The following is a 16,457-nucleotide window of genomic DNA, read 5'->3' as shown; positions in this document are numbered from 1 at the left end:
CACTAGTCACACGATTACTGGTCATAGTTTTTAACTTGTTTTATCCAGGATTGTTTGATTCTCCTCCTACTGCTTGTGCACTAAACTGATTGAGCCCGCCTCCGGCTCAGGGGTTATACTGCTGGGGAGGAGCTAACTTTTTCTGTTTACTTAGTGTCAGCCTCCTAGTGACAGCAGCATAACCCATGGTCCTGTGTCCCCCAATGAAGACTCAGAGAAAGAGATTTTACGGTGAGTACACAAAAATCCTTCTTTTACACTGTATGGTGCACAGTTGATTTTTGGCTATATACCCTATTGTGTTACTCAGGGAAGATAATAGCATGGCGCCCACGAAAGGCAGGGGTGCCAAAACACAGGCTTATTATGCTGCCTGCGCCGCATGTATGACCCCGCTACCGGCAGGTTCCACTGACCCTCATTGTGTGCACTGTTCGGCCCCTGTGGCACTTACTCAGCTAGAGCCCCTGCTAAGGGGGGCCCAGGGGGAGCCACCTGCTGACACTGTTCAGGTGACGGGGACAGAGTTTGCAAAACTCTCTGAGACTATAGCTAAGATACTAGAAGCCTTGCAGTCCAGGCCGGTATCTCAGCACAGGGACTCTGTTGAATCTTTGTCCCCTGGCCCACCTCAGTTGGACCAACAATGTCCTCCTGGGGTATCTCATGGATCCCAGGCTGAGGGTTCTGACACAGACCCCGGCCCCAGACCGACTAAGCGAGCTCGCTTGACAATTCCCTTGACATCCTCATATTGTTCAGGGTCTCAGCGGGGGGAATCTCTAGTTGATGATGCGGACACAGCTGATCAGGATTCTGATCCTGAGGCCGCTCTCAATCTTGATACTCCGGACGGGGACGCCATAGTGAACGACCTTATTGCGTCCATCAATCGTATGTTGGATATTTCTCCCTCAGCTCCTCCGGCGGAGGAGTCGGCTTCACAGCAGGAGAAATTCCGTTTCAGGTTTCCCAAGCGTACACAGAGTATGTTTCTGGACCACTCTGATTTCAGAGAGGCAGTCCAGAATCACCATGCTTGTCCAGATAAGCGTTTTTCTAAGCGCCTTAAGGATACACGTTATCCCTTTCCCCCTGACGTGGTCAAAAGTTGGGCTCAGTGTCCCAAAGTGGATCCTCCAATCTCCAGACTGGCAGCTAGATCCATACTTGCAGTGGAAGATGGGGCTTCACTCAAAGATGCCACTGACAGGCAGATGGAGCTCTGGTTGAAATCCATCTATGAAGCTATCGGCGCTTCTTTTGCCCCAGCATTCGCAGCCGTATGGGCGCTGCAAGCTATCTCAGCAGGTCAAGCGCAAATCGACGCAGCCACACGCACGTCCGCGCCACAGGTGGCGTCCATAACCACACAGACTTCGGCATTTGCGTCTTACGCTATTAATGCTGTTCTGGACTCTGCGAGCCGTACGGCGGTTGCAGCCGCCAATTCGGTGGTACTCCGCAGGGCCTTGTGGCTACGGGAATGGAAGGCAGATTCTGTTTCCAAAAAGCGCTTAACCAGTTTGCCAATTTCTGCCAACCGATTGTTTGGCGAGCGTTTGGATGAAATCAAACAATCCAAGGGAAAGGATACATCCTTACCCCAGCCCAAACCGAAAATACCCCAATAGAGGAGGGGGCAGTCGAGTTTTCGGTCCTTTCGGGGCGCGGGCAGGTCCCAATTCTCCTCGTCCACAAGGCCTCAGAAAGATCAAAGGAACTCTGATGCATGGCGGTCTAAGTCACGTCCTAAAAAGGCCACCGGAGGTGCCGCTACCAAAGCGGCTTCCTCATGACTTTCGGCCTCCCCACTCCGCATCTTCGGTCGGTGGCAGGCTCTCCCGCTTTTGCGACACCTGGCTGCCACGGGTAAAAGACCGTTGGGTGAGAGACATTCTGTCTCACGGTTACAAGATAGAGTTCACCTCTCGTCCCCCGACTCGATTCTTCAGGTCATCCCCGCCTCCCGAGCGAGCCGAGGCTCTTCTGCAGGCGCTGGGCACTCTGAAGGCAGAAGGAGTGGTGGTCCCTGTTTCTATTCAGCAACAGGGTCACGGTTTTTACTCCAACTTGTTTGTGGTCCCAAAGAAGGACGGGTCTTTCAGTCCTGTCCTGGACCTGAAACTTCTCAACAAACACGTAAAGACCAGGCGGTTCCGGATGGAATCCCTCCGCTCCGTCATCGCCTCAATGTCCCAAGGAGATTTCCTTGCATCGATCGATATCAAGGATGCATATCTCCACGTACCGATTGCTCCAGAGCACCAGCGCTTCTTGCGCTTCGCCGTAGAAAACGAACACCTGCAGTTCGTGGCACTGCCATTCGGCCTGGCAACAGCCCCACGGGTTTTCACCAAGGTTATGGCTACTGTAGTAGCGGTCCTCCACTCTCAGGGTCACTCGGTGATCCCGTACTTGGACGATCTGTTGATCAAGGCACCCTCTCTAGAGGCATGCCAACACAGCCTCAACGCTACCCTGGAGACTCTCCAGAGTTTCGGGTGGATCATCAATTTTCCAAAGTCAAATCTGACACCGGCCCAATCGCTGACATATCTTGGCATGGAGTTTCATACCCTCTCAGCGATAGTGAAGCTTCAACTGATCAAGCAGCGGTCACGACAGACAGGGGTACAATCTCTCCTTCAAGGCCAGTCACACCCCTTGAGGCGCCTCATGCACTTCCTGGGGAAGATGGTGGCAGCAATGGAGGCAGTTCCGTTCACGCAGTTTCACCTGCGTCCACTTCAATGGGACATCCTACGCAAATGGGACAGGAAGCCGACGTCCCTCGACAGGAACGTCTCCCTCTCTCAGGCGACCAAAGCTTCCCTTCGGTGGTGGCTTCTTCCCACTTCATTATCGAAGGGGAAATCCTTCCTACCCCCATCCTGGGAGGTGGTCACGACGGACGCGAGTCTGTCAGGGTGGGGAGCGATTTTTCTCCACCACAGGGCTCAGGGTACGTGGACCCAGCAAGAGTCCTCGCTTCAGATCAATGTTCTGGAAATACGGGCAGTGTATCTTGCCCTGAAGGCGTTCCAGCAGTGGCTGGAGGGCAAGCAGATCAGAATTCAGTCGGACAATTCCACAGCGGTGGCATACATCAATCACCAAGGCGGCACACGCAGTCGGCAAGCCTTCCAGGAAGTCTGGCGGATTTTGATGTGGGTGGAAGCCACGGCCTCCACCATCTCTGCAGTTCACATTCCAGGCGTGGAAAACTGGGAAGCAGATTATCTCAGTCGCCAGGGCATGGACGCAGGGGAATGGTCCCTTCACCCGGACGTGTTTCAGGAGATCTGTTGCCGCTGGGGTGTGCCGGACGTCGACCTCATGGCGTCCCGGCACAACAACAAGGTACCGGTGTTCATGGCACGGTCTCAAGATCCCAGAGCTCTGGCGGCAGACGCCTTAGTTCAGGATTGGTCGCAGTTTCAGCTCCCTTATGTGTTTCCTCCGCTGGCACTGTTGCCCAGAGTGTTACGCAAGATCAGGGCCGACTGCCGCCGCGTCATCCTCGTCGCTCCAGACTGGCCGAGGCGGTCGTGGTACCCGGATCTATGGCATCTCACGGTCGGCCAACCGTGGGCACTACCAGACCGACCAGACTTGCTATCTCAAGGGCCGTTTTTCCATCTGAATTCTGCGGCCCTCAACCTGACTGTGTGGCCATTGAGTCCTGGATCCTAGCGTCTTCAGGGTTATCTCAAGACGTCATTGCCACTATGAGACAAGCTAGGAAACCAACGTCCGCCAAGATCTACCACAGGACGTGGAAAATTTTCCTGTCGTGGTGCTCTGCTCAGTGTTTTTCTCCCTGGCCTTTTGCCTTGCCCACTTTTCTGTCCTTCCTTCAATCTGGACTGGAAAAGGGTTTGTCGCTCGGCTCCCTTAAGGGACAAGTCTCAGCGCTCTGTGTTTTTCCAGAAGCGCCTAGCCAGACTTCCACAGGTACGCACGTTCCTGCAGGGGGTTTGTCACATCGTTCCTTCTTACAAGCGTCCGTTAGAACCCTGGGATCTGAACAGGGTGCTGATGGTTCTTCAGAAACCACCATTCGAGCCAATGAGAGATATTTCTCTCTCACGCCTTTCGCAGAAAGTGGTTTTTCTAGTAGCAGTCACTTCACTTCGGAGAGTGTCTGAGCTAGCAGCGCTGTCATGCAAAGCCCCTTTCCTGGTTTTTCACCAGGACAAGGTGGTTCTGCGTCCGGTTCCGGAATTTCTCCCTAAGGTGGTATCCCCCTTTCATCTCAATCAGGATATCTCCTTACCTTCTTTTTGTCCTCATCCAGTTCACCAATGTGAAAAGGATTTGCACTTGTTAGATCTGGTGAGAGCACTCAGACTCTACATTTCTCGTACGGCGCCCCTGCGCCGCTCGGATGCACTCTTTGTCCTTGTCGCTGGCCAGCGTAAAGGGTCACAGGCTTCCAAATCAACCTTGGCTCGGTGGATCAAGGAGCCAATTCTCGAAGCCTACCGTTCGGCTGGGCTTCCGGTTCCCTCAGGGCTGAAGGCCCATTCTACCAGAGCCGTGGGCGCGTCCTGGGCTTTGAGGCACCAGGCTACGGCTCAGCAGGTGTGTCAGGCGGCTACCTGGTCGAGCCTGCACACTTTCACGAAACACTATCAGGTGCATACCTATGCTTCGGCGGATGCCAGCCTAGGTAGACGAGTCCTTCAGGCGGCGGTTGCCCACCTGTAGGAAGAGGCCGTTTTACGGCTCTCTTACAAGGTATTATTTTACCCACCCAGGGACTGCTTTTGGACGTCCCAATTGTCTGGGTCTCCCAATGGAGCGACAAAGAAGAAGGGAATTTTGTTTACTTACCGTAAATTCCTTTTCTTTTTCGCTCCTAATTGGGAGACCCAGACAATTGGGTGTATAGCTATTGCCTCTGGAGGCCACACAAAGTATTACACTTAAAAGTGTAAGGCCCCTCCCCTTCTGGCTATACACCCCCAGTGGGATCACTGGCTCACCAGTTTTGTGCTTTGTGCGAAGGAGGCAACACATCCACGCATAGCTCCACTTTTTAGTCAGCAGCAGCTGCTGACTATGTCGGATGGAAGAAAAGAGGGCCCATACTAAGGGCTCCCAGCATGCTCCCTTCTCACCCCACTGTATGTCAGAGGTGTTTGTAAGGTTGAGGTACCCATTGCGGGTACGGCGGCAGGAGCCCACATGCTGATTCCTTCCCCATCCCTTTTTACAGGGCTCTGGGTGAAGTGGGATTTACCGGTCTCCAGGCACTGAGACCGTGCTCCATCTACAGCCCCTGGAGAAGATGCTGGATGGAGCGGAGTACATCAGGGACATGGCCCTGCTTCCTCAAGGTACTCTGTGTCCCCGTGCATTTGGCGCTCACACCGCAGCATGCTGGGTGTTGTAGTGCGCCGGGGGACATCAGCGCTGCGGCGCCTGTGCCATGGCCTCATTCAGCTTCGCTGAAGCAGGCTCACTTATGGGAATTGGTCGCGCCGGCCGCTGGGACTGCGGCGCGGCTGGCACTTGTAGTGCGCCGGGGACTTCAGCGCGGCCTGCGCTTTTACGGCGGCCGCGCTGATAACTAGAGTCCCCGGCTTTTGCGGCCTGCTTCCGTTCGTTCCCGCCCCCAGACCTGCCAGTCAGGAGAGGGGCGGGACGCTGGCCACTTCTAGGAATCGGTCGCGCCGGCCGCTGGGACTGCGGCGCGGCTGGCACTTGTGGTGCGCCGGGGACTTCAGCGCGGCCCGCGCTTTTACGGCGGCCGCGCTGATAACTAGAGTCCCCGGCTTTTGCGGCCTGCTTCCGTTCGTTCCCGCCCCCAGACCTGCCAGTCAGGAGAGGGGCGGGACGCTGGCCACTTCTAGGAATCGGTCGCGCCGGCCGCTGGGACTGCGGCGCGGCTGGCACTTGTGGTGCGCCGGGTACTTCAGCGCGGCCCGCGCTTTTACGGCGGCCGCGCTGTTAACTCGAGTCCCCGGCTTCTGGGCCTAGTCTCCCTTCGTTACCGCCCACAGCCCTGACAGTCAGGGTAGGGGCGTGACGCTGCATAGCACAGCAGCGCTGAGAGCTGGAGTATGTTTTGCATACTCCACCCCTCTCACTGTGTGCACTGTGAATCCGGATTCCCGCACTTTCTCAGGCACGCCCACGGCTTCCTTCTCTACAAGGACGCCGGCAGCCATTAGTGTCAGTTTCTGTACGATACAGAGACAAGTGTGGAAGACCCTGGCATTCTGATAGTCACACAATCGCTGCAACAGGCGTTAAGCAGCACCTGTGGTGCTAACCCCACTAGTGCAGAAGTGCACTTATAGATATGCTTGTACTATATACATTGCACTGTTTGGTCGCACGTTGTATATACCCTCCTGGATTATGCGGAGGAGTTATCAGCATATTCTCTGTGTAAAACAAAGGTGCAGAACCACATGTTTTTCTATACAGCTGGTACAGCATGTACGGCTATACGGCCGGCAGGTTACATAGACTCCCATTGTATGCACTAATGGCCAGGGGATGAGGACGGTGTCTGCAGTATTTACTGACAGTTTTTCTGAGACTATGGCTATGATACTAGAAGCCTAGCAGTCCGGACATGTCTCTCACAATATGGGCACTGTTGAATCATTGATCCATGGCCCCCCTCAGTGTGAACAACTAACAGCTCCGGGAATGTCACACGCATCCCAGAGTCACGGCTCTGCACGGACGTCAGTCCCAGACAGCCTAAGCGGGCTCACTATGAGCGGCCTCGGTTTCATCAGGGTCCTAGCAGAAGGACTCGCTGTGTAATGAGGCGGAAGTAGCGGCTCAGGATTCTGATCCTGAGACCGCTCTCAATCTGGATACACCTGATCGTGACGCCATAGTAAATAATCTTATAGCGTCCATCTATAGAATGTGGGTTATTTCTCACAGCTCCTCCAGTGGAGGAGTCAGCTTCACGTATTTTTCTGGACCACTCTGCCTTCAGAGAGGCAGTCCAGGAACACCACGCTTATCCAGATATGCGCTTCTCCAAACGGCTTAGGATACACGTTATCCCTGTCCCCTGACTTGGTCAGGGACTGGACCCAGTGTCCCAAGCGGCATCCTCCAATCTCCAGGCTTGTAGCTAGATCCATAGTTGCAGTGGGAGATGGAACTGCTGTTGGCTCCGGCATTCTCTCCCTTGGGGCACTCCAAGCTATTTCAGCTTGTCTTACACAGATTGACACGGTTACACGTACATCTGTGCCGCAGGTGGCATCCTTAACCTCTCAAATGTCTGCATTTGTTTCTTACGCGATTCAGGTTGTCCTGGACTATGCGAACCGTGCGGCGGTAGCCTCCGCTACTCCGTGTTTTTAAGCAGAGCCTGGTCTGCTCGTTAAGTGAATGGAAGGCAGATTCTGCTTCCAAAAAAGGTTGCCTAACCAGTTGCCTTTTTCTGCTGACCGACTGTTTGGTGAATGTAACCATTAAACAGTCCAGGGGTAAGGATTCATCCTTTCCTCAGCCCGGACACAACAAACCCCAACAGAGCAAGAGGCAGTCGGGGTTTTCGGCCTTTTCGAGGCTCGGGCAGGTCCCATTTTTCCTCGTCCAATGTGGACTCAAAAGGATCAGAGGAGCTCAGATTCTTAGCGGGCTCAGTCACGCCCAAAAAAGCGACAGTCTGAAAACCCGCTTCCAAGGCGGCTTCCTCATGACTTGCGGCCTCGGTCGGTAGCAGGCTCTCCCGCCTTGGCGATATTTAGCTGCCATAGGTCAATGACCATTGAGTGTGAGACATTCTGTCTCACGGGTACAGGATAGAGCTCACTTCTCGTCCTCCAACTCGATTCTTCAGAATTTCTCCACCTCCCGGCCGAGCCGCTGCTCTTCTGCAAACAGGGTGCACTCTATAGGCAGAAAGAGTGATGACCCCCGTTCCTCTTCAGGAACAAGGTCACGGTTTTTACCCCAAATTCTTTGCGGTACCTATAACAACGGGCCGTTCCGTCCCGTTCTGGATCTAAAAATGCTCAGCAAGCTCGTGGACACCAGGTGGTTCCGGATGGAATCCCTCCGCCATGTCATCGCCTCAAGGTCCCAAGGATATTTCCTAGCATCATTAGGCATCAAGGATGCTTATCCACACGTGCCGATTGATCCAGAGCACTAGCGTTTCTACGCTTCGTTATAGGAGACGAACACCTTCTGTTCGTAGCTCTACCTTCCGGCTAGCGACAGTCCCACTGGTCTTCGCCAAGGTCAGGGCAGCAGTAGTCACAGTCCTGCACTCTCAGGGTCACTCTGTGATCCCGTATTTAGACGATCTACTTGTCAAGGCACTCTCTTAGGAAACATGCCAACACTGCCCGAACGTGGCGCTGGAGACTCTCTAAAGTTTTGGGTGGATCATCAACTTTTTAAAGTCAGATCCGACCCCGACCCTATCGATAACATATCTAGGCATAGAGTTTCTTACTCTCTCAGCGATAGTGAAGCTTCCGCTAGACAAACAGCATTCACTACGGGCTGCAAGCTCTTCTTTAAGAACCAGTCGCACACATTGAGACGCCTCATGCACTTACTACGTAAGATGGTAGCAATGGAGGCAGTTCCTTTCGCGCAGTTTTACTGCGTCCACTACAATGGGACATTCTCCGCCAATGGGACGAGGAGTCGACGTCCCTCAACAGAGTCGTCGTTCTTTCTCAGGCGGCCAAGGAATCTCTACGGTGGTGGCTTCTTCCCACCTCTTGGTCAAAAAGAAGGTCCTTCCTATCCCCATCCTGGGCGATAGTTACGACAGACGCGAGTCTATCAGGGTGGGGAGCAGTTTTTCTCCACTACAGCGCTCAGGGTACGTGGACTCAGCAAGAGTCCACCCTTCAGATCAATGTTCTTGAACACAGAGCAGTGTATCTTGCCCTACAAACCTTCCAACAGCGGCTGGAAAGCAAGCATATCCGACTTCAGTCGGACAGCTCCACAGCGGTGGCATACATCAACCACCAAGGAAGAACGCGCAACCGGCAAGCCTTCCAGGAAGTCCGGCAGGTTCTGATGTGGGTGGAAGACACGGCATCCACCATATCCACAATTCACATCCCAAGTGTGGAAACTAGGAAGCTGACTTCCTAAGTCGCTGAGGTGTGGCCGAAAGAGTATGGTCTCCTCACCCGGACGGGTTTCAGGAGATCTGGCGCCGCTGACAGAGGCCGGACGTCGATCTAATGGCGTCACGGCACAACAACAATGTGCCAGCTTCATGGCACGGTTTCACAATCATCGAGCTCTGGCGGCAAACGCCTTAGTTCAGCATTGGTCGCAGTTCCAGCTACCTTAGGTGCCACCTCTGGCATTGTTGCCCAGAGTACTGCGCTAGATCAAGACCGACTGCGGCCGCGCCATCCTCGTCGCTACAGATTGGCCGAGGATGTTGTGGTACTCGGTTCTGTGGTGCCTCACGGTAGGCTAACCGGGGGCACTACCAGACCAATCAGACTGGCTGTCTCAAGGGCCATTCTTCCATTTGAATTCTACGGCCCTCAACCGGATGGTGTGGCATTGAGTCCTGGAACCTAGTGTCGTCAGGATTACCTCAGGACGTGGTTGCCACCATGAGACAGGCTAGCATACCAACGTCCGCCAAGATTGACCACAGGACGTGGAAGATATTCTTATCTCGGTGCTCGGCGCAGGGTGTTTCTCCCTGGCCGGTTGCATCGTCTATGTTTCCTTCCTTCCTGCAATCTAGGTAGGAAAATGGGTTGTCGCTCAGTTCCCTTTAGGGACAAGTCTCAGCGCTATCTGTATTTTTTCAGAAACGACGACTTCCTCAGGTACGCACGTTCCTACGGGGAGTTTGTCTTCTCAGCACTCCGTACAAGCGGCCGTTAGAGCCCTGAGATCTGAACAAGGTTCTAATTGCTCTCCAGATGCCGCCTTTCGAGCCTTTGAAGGATGTCTCCCTTCCCGCTTTTCACGGGAAGTGGCCTTCTAGTAACGGTCTCGTCTCTTAGGAGAGTTTCCGAGCTAGCAACGCTCTCATACAAACTCCCTTCCTGGTCCTTCACCAGGACAGGGTAGTTCTGCGTCCGGTTCCGGAATTTCTCCCTAAGGTGGTATCCCACTTTCATATCAATCAGGATATCACCTCACCTTCTTTGTGTCCTCGTCCAGTCCATCAATTTCAGAAAGATTTGCATCTGTTGGTTCTGGTGAGAGCACTCAGGTTCTACTTCCCGCATGGCGCTCCTGCGCCACCCGGATGCACTCTTTGTCCTTGTCGCTGGTCGGCGTAAACAGTCGCAAGCTTCCAAATCCACCCTTGCTCGGGGGATCGAGGAACCAATTCTTGAAACCTACAGTTCTACTGGGCTTCTGGTTCTCTCAAGGCCGAAGGCCCATTCTACCAGAGCCGTGGGTGCATCCTGGACATTACGGCACCAGGCTACGGCTCAGCAGGTGTGTCAGGCACCTACCTGATTGGGTCTGCATACTTTTACCAAGCATTTTCAGGTGCATACCTACGCTTCGGCAGACGCCAGCCTAGGTAGATAAGTCCTTCAGGCGGCAATTGCCCACCTGTAGGAAAGGGCTGTTTGACGGCCCTATCACGAGGTATTCTTTTACCCACCCAGGGACTGCTTTTGGACGTCCCAATTGTCTGGGTCTCCCAATTAGGAGCGAAAAAGAAGAAGGGAATTTTGTTTACTTACCGTAAATTCCTTTTCTTCTAGCTCCAATTGGGAGACCCAGCACCCGCCCTGTTTTCTCGGGGTTTTTCTGTTTTTTCGGGTACACATGTTGTTCATGTGGTATGGTTCAGTTCTCCGATGTTTCCTCGGATTGAATTGGTCTTTAAACCAGTTATTGGCTTTCCTCCTTCTTGCTTTGGCACTAAAACTGGTGAGCCAGTGATCCCACTGGGGGTGTATAGCCAGAAGGGGAGGGGCCTTACACTTTTAAGTGTAATACTTTGTGTGGCCTCCAGAGGCAATAGCTATACACCCAATTGTCTGGGTCTCCCAATTGGAGCTAGAAGAAAAGGAATTTACGGTAAGTAAACAAAATTCCCTTCTTCTTCTAGCTCTAATTGGGAGACCCAGCACCCGCCCCTGTTTTTTTGTGTACACATGTTGTTCATGTTCAATGGTTTCAGTTCTCCGATATTCCTTCGGATTGAAATTACTTTAAACCAGTTTTTAATTCTTTTTCCTCCTTCTTGCTTTTGCACCAAAACTGAGGAGCCCGTGGGAGCACGGGGGGTGTATAGGCAGAAGGGGAGGGGCTTAACACTTTTAAGTGTAATACTTTGTGCGGCCTCCGGAGGCATAGCCTATACACCCAATTGTCTGGGTCTCCCAATTGGAGCTAGAAGAAAAGGAATTTACGGTAAGTAAACAAAATTCCCTTCTTTTCGATCACTCTAACCTCAGAGAGGCTGTCCAGAAGCACAGAACTTTCCGGACAAGCGCTTTACTAAGCGCCTTAATGACACACGTTACCCTTTTCCCCCCTGACGTAGTTAAGGGTTGGGCTCAGTGTCACAGGGTGGATCCTCCAGTCTCCAGACTGGCGGCTAGATCCGTAGTATTAGTGGCAGATGGTTCATCTCTCATGGATGCCACTGACAGGCAAATAAAGCTTATGATGAAATCCATCTTTGAAGCCATAGGCGCATCTTTTGCTCCGGCCTTCGCAGCCGTGAGGGCTCTCCAAGCTATCTCAGCTTCTCTGCTGTAGTGGGGGAGACAAGAAAGGCGCAATAGGGTTTTACCCGGTTTACAGAGTGAAAGAGGATAAAAACAGTGCACTCACCTGGCCGGGTTGTGCCAGTCACAACCCCTTTATTAGCATGGATGAGCGCTTGGGTGATTCTGCAGCGGCCCCGTTATAGAGCAGATTTTGAATATGAAGGACTGGAGAAAACGGGTTTATTGCCGCGCTAAAAACCACGAGCATGTATAAGTCAAAATATTCTCTTTATTTAGATCATTCCTACGCGTTTCTGAGGCTCATCTGCCTCCTTCCTCAGGGAAAAACAGTTTTTCCCTGAGGAAGGAGGCAGATGAGCCTCAGAAACGCGTAGGAATGATCTAAATAAAGAGAATATTTTGACTTATACATGCTCGTGGTTTTTAGCGCGGCAATAAACCCGTTTTCTCCAGTCCTTCATATTCAAAATCTCAGCTTCTCTGGCTGAGATTAATGCGGTCGCACGTATCCCTGCCCCGCAGGGTGTGTCCTTGGCTTCTCAAGCGTCCCAGCCCTCCTCGTCTAACAGGCGAAGGGCCAGAGGAACTCTTCTCCACGGCGGTCTAAGTCACGTCCTCCAAAGACCACCGGAGGCACCGTCTCCAAGGCGGCCTCATGACTTTCGGCCGCCCCAAACCGCATCCTCGGTCGGTGGCAGGCTCTCCCGCTTTTGCGACGCCTGGGGCCACATGTCCAAGACCGATGGGTGAGAGACATTCTGTCTCACGGTTTCAGGATTAGAGTTCAGCTCTCGTCCTCCGAGCGCTTTTCAGGCGGTGGACACTCTGACAACAGAAGGAGTGGTGATCCCCGTTCCCCTCAGGAACGCGGTCGCGGTTTTTACTCCAATCTGTTCGTGGTGCCAAAAAAGGACGGTTCATTCCGTTCCGTTTTGGACCTCAAATTGCTCAACAAACATGTGACAACCAGGCGGTTTCGCATGGAATCCCTCCGATCTGTCATCGCTTCGATGTCCCAAGGAGACTTCCTAGCATCAATCGACATCACAGATGTCTATCTCCATGGCAGATCGCTCAAGGGCATCAACGCTTCCTGCGTTTCGCCATCTGGGAGGAACACCTTCAGTTTGTGGCACTGTCTTTCGGCCTGGCGACAGACCCACGGGTCTTCACCAAGGTCATGGCATCCGTCGTAGCGATCCTACACTCTCAGGGCCACTCCGTGATCCCTTACCCAAACGTTCTCCTAGTCAAAGCACCCTCTTGGGTGGCTTGTTAACACAGTCTGACTGTTGCTCTGGAGACTCTCCAGAGGTTTCGGGTGGATCATCAATTTTCCAAAGTCAAAATTGTCTCCGACCCAGTCACTGACGTACCTCAGGATGGAGTTTCATACTCTCTCAGCGATGGCCAAGCTGCCGCTGGACAAACAGCGGTCGCTGCAGACAGGGGTGCAATCCCTTCTTCGGGCCCAGTCGCACCCCTTGAGGCGCCTCATGCACTTCCTGGGGAAGATGGTGGCAGCAATGGAGGCAGTTCCATTTGCGCAATTTCATCTGCGTCCTCTCCAATAGGACATTCTCAGCAAATGGGACAAGAGGTCGACGTCCTTAGGCTGTGTGCACACGATGCGTTTTTTACCGCGGAAACGCTGCGTTTTGAACCGCAGCGTTTCAGTGGCAAATTGCATGCGTTCAGCTTTCCCAGCAAAGTGTATGGGAAAGCTGAAAAATCAGTGCACATGCTGCGTTTCTTTCCGCAGCGTTTTGGATGCCAAAAATCGGTGCGGAAAGAAAAGCAGCATGTCACTTCTTTTGTGCGTTGTGGCTGCGTTCTCTCCCCCATTAAATCAATGATGCGGGGTCAGAACGCAGCTACACCGCATGGAGCTGCTTTTTTGTTGCGGTCCGCGGCCTTTGTCGGCACGCCAGAACGCAGGCATTTACCTGGAAGTGAGGTCAAGAGGCTTCCTGTTGACCTCACTTCCTGGCAAAGCCCCCGGTGTCGCCAAAGTGCCCGCCCCGACCCCCGAGTCCCCGACCCCCCTCCCGAAAATCCAACATGGCCGCGCGCACAGTAGCGCACCGGCCGCACTGCTCCTATGATTTCTGTCGCATGTGCAATAACACATGCGACAGAAAACTGTTCCCCAGGCCCTGCCCGTTCACCCCAATTCCCCCCCCGGTGTCATACATACCTGTCCGGTCGCAGCGCTGATCCCCCGCGGCCCCCTCCTCCTTCACAGTGCACGGTGGCCGGTCACATGAGCAGAGCAGCTGACAGCCAGCACAGTGTTCAGTGTGAGCTGTGCTGGCTGCTCGCACTCTGCAGCTGTGACCCAGGGAGAGTGGGTGCAGATTTTTGCACCCACTCTCCTCAAATGGAGGGTCTGCCCTCCTAGAAAATGGGGGATACGTTTCCTGAACGTGCCCCCATATTCTAGAAGGTCCAGAGGCGACGTGGGACATCCATATGGATTTCTGCGGACCCATTTTTTTTTATTAAATTGGAGAACAAGGGAATGATTTGGGGAGTGTTTTTTCTAATAAAACATTTTTTGTTGTCTTTTTTTGCTTTTGTTTACTGTCAATTAGTTATGTCGGGTGTCTGATAGACGCCGTGACATCACTAATTGCTGGGCTTGATGCCAGGTGACATTACACATCTGGTATCAACCCCATTTATTACCCCGTTAGCCAACGCACCAGGGCGCGGGATGAGTTGGGGCGAAGCGCCAGGATTGGCGCATCTAATGGATGCGCCACTTCTGGGGCGGCTGCGGCCTGCTATTTTTAGGCTGGGAAGAGTCCAATAACCATGGCTCTTCCCACCCTGAGAATACCAGACCCCAGCTGTCAGCTTCACCTTGGCTGGTGATCTAATTTGGGGGGACCCCACGTTATTTTTTTTTTTATTCTTTATTTATAAATAAAAAAAAAAACATGGGGAGCCCTCCAAATTGATCACCAGCCAAGATGAAGCTGCCAGCTGTGGTTTGCAGGCTACAGCTGTCTGCTTTACCCTGACTGGCTATCAAAAATAGGGGGGACCCCACGCCATTTTTTTAATTTTTTTTTTTTTTTTTTATTGGATAAATACTAAGCTAGGCACCCTTTAGTGCCACATGAAAGGTACTAAAGGTGCCAGCTTAGAATATGCAGGCGGGGGTAGGACGTTCTATATATTTGACATCCCTTCATCCATTGACGCTTTTTAGGCTGTGTGTCCACAATCAGGGTTTGCAGCGTTATGGGCGCTGAGTGTTTTCCCTGCGTCCATAACGCTGCGTTGTGCAGTAGAAGCACAGTGGAAGGATTTTTGGAGATCCCATGCCCACTGTGCTTCTTCTCTCCGCAGCATAAACTGACCGGTAGCGTGGCTTCCCGAGCCTCAGCATGTCAATTTATGCTGCGGAGACGAGTGTTCTCTGCAGGTAGTATAGAGCTCCACAGCAGCCTGAACCCAAATCGTGGGCATGGGCAGCTGCAGGAAGGCTGGCACTGTGTACTAGACGCCGTGTCGCTGGATCATGGCCACATAGCCTTAGGCCCCTTTCACACGTCAGTGATTCTGGGACGTTTGTGCTTTTTTTTTAAACGTACCAGAATCACTGACATACGCAGACCCATTATAATGAATGGGTCTGCTCACACGTCAGTGATTTTTCACTGCACGTGTCTCCATGCGGCGTACCCGCGTGTGCGTGATTGCCGCACGGAGACATGTCCATTTTTTTCTGGCATCACTGATGTCCCACGGACCACGCAGTGGTGTGATCCGTGAAACACGTGCCAGAAAAAAACGTGCTTTTAAAATAAAAAACATTTTAACTCACCCGGCTCCAGCGATGTCCTCTGCAGCCCGTCCTCCCTGTTCCTTCTGTGCAGGCTGATTATTGTCGCGCATATTCATGATGCACGACACAGCCAACCCGGAAGCAGCTGCTGCGGGGGTCAGCGCCGGCCGGATGCTGCACCGCGGGAGCGATCAGCACCATGGAGAGCGGGAGCGGGTGCAGGTGAGTTAATCTCTAAGTGCAATCAGGGGCCACGGAGAACGGAGCCCGGATTGCACTTAGACAACCCACGTGTGCCGTGATTCACGGCACACGGAGGGACATGTGCGTGTTTTACACGCCAGTGAAAAACGTCAGTGTTTTTCACTGACATGTGAAGCGGGCCTAAAAGTGAGAATATTGTTGCTACAGCAACATTTTGGGTGAAGTAGCTGTGGATTCAAAATGCTTAATATACTCCTGAATAAAATCCTTGATGGGTGCAGATTCCAAAATGGGGTCACTTGTGGGGGTTTTCTGACGTATAGGTACCTAAGGGGCTTGGTGCGCAAAGTTTATTTCAACTTTTCCAAAATTCAAATGGTGCTCCTTCCATTCCAAGCCCTCCCATTTATCCAAACAGAATGTGGAGAAGGAAATGACATCACAGGTTTTTTTTTCCAAAGGTCTGTGTTCAACCAACTTTATTATCACTGACAAGTCTTAAAAAACGCACCTAAAAAAACGCATGAAAAACGCATGCGTTTTCGATGCGTTGTTTCTCAAAAAGCATTGTTTACAATTCTCCCCTCTGCCAGAGGGTGCGTTTTTTTCCGCGCGGAAAAAAAAGCAACGTGTGCACATACCCTGCGACAGGAACGTCTCTCTGTCTCTGGAAGCCAAGACCTCACTTCAGTGGTGGCTTCTCCCCACTTCTCTGTCGAAAGGAAATTCCTTTCTGCTCCCATCCTGGGCTGGAGTCACGACGGATGCGA

The 16,457-nt window shown here is 52.7% G+C and overlaps 1 protein-coding gene across 1 annotated transcript in view; it reads left to right on the top strand.

The window, feature by feature from the left end:
• The window catches only part of TTC1 (tetratricopeptide repeat domain 1), a 46,939-nt gene that overhangs the window by 12,943 nt on the left and 17,539 nt on the right, over positions 1–16,457 (top strand). The window lies entirely within an intron of this gene.

Source organism: Anomaloglossus baeobatrachus, chromosome 4 (genome assembly GCF_048569485.1).
Source record: "Anomaloglossus baeobatrachus isolate aAnoBae1 chromosome 4, aAnoBae1.hap1, whole genome shotgun sequence".
In the NCBI taxonomy this organism is placed as follows: Eukaryota; Metazoa; Chordata; class Amphibia; order Anura; family Aromobatidae; genus Anomaloglossus; species Anomaloglossus baeobatrachus.
Note: the sequence above shows the minus strand (reverse complement) of the source record. Positions and strands in the feature narration are given on the sequence as shown.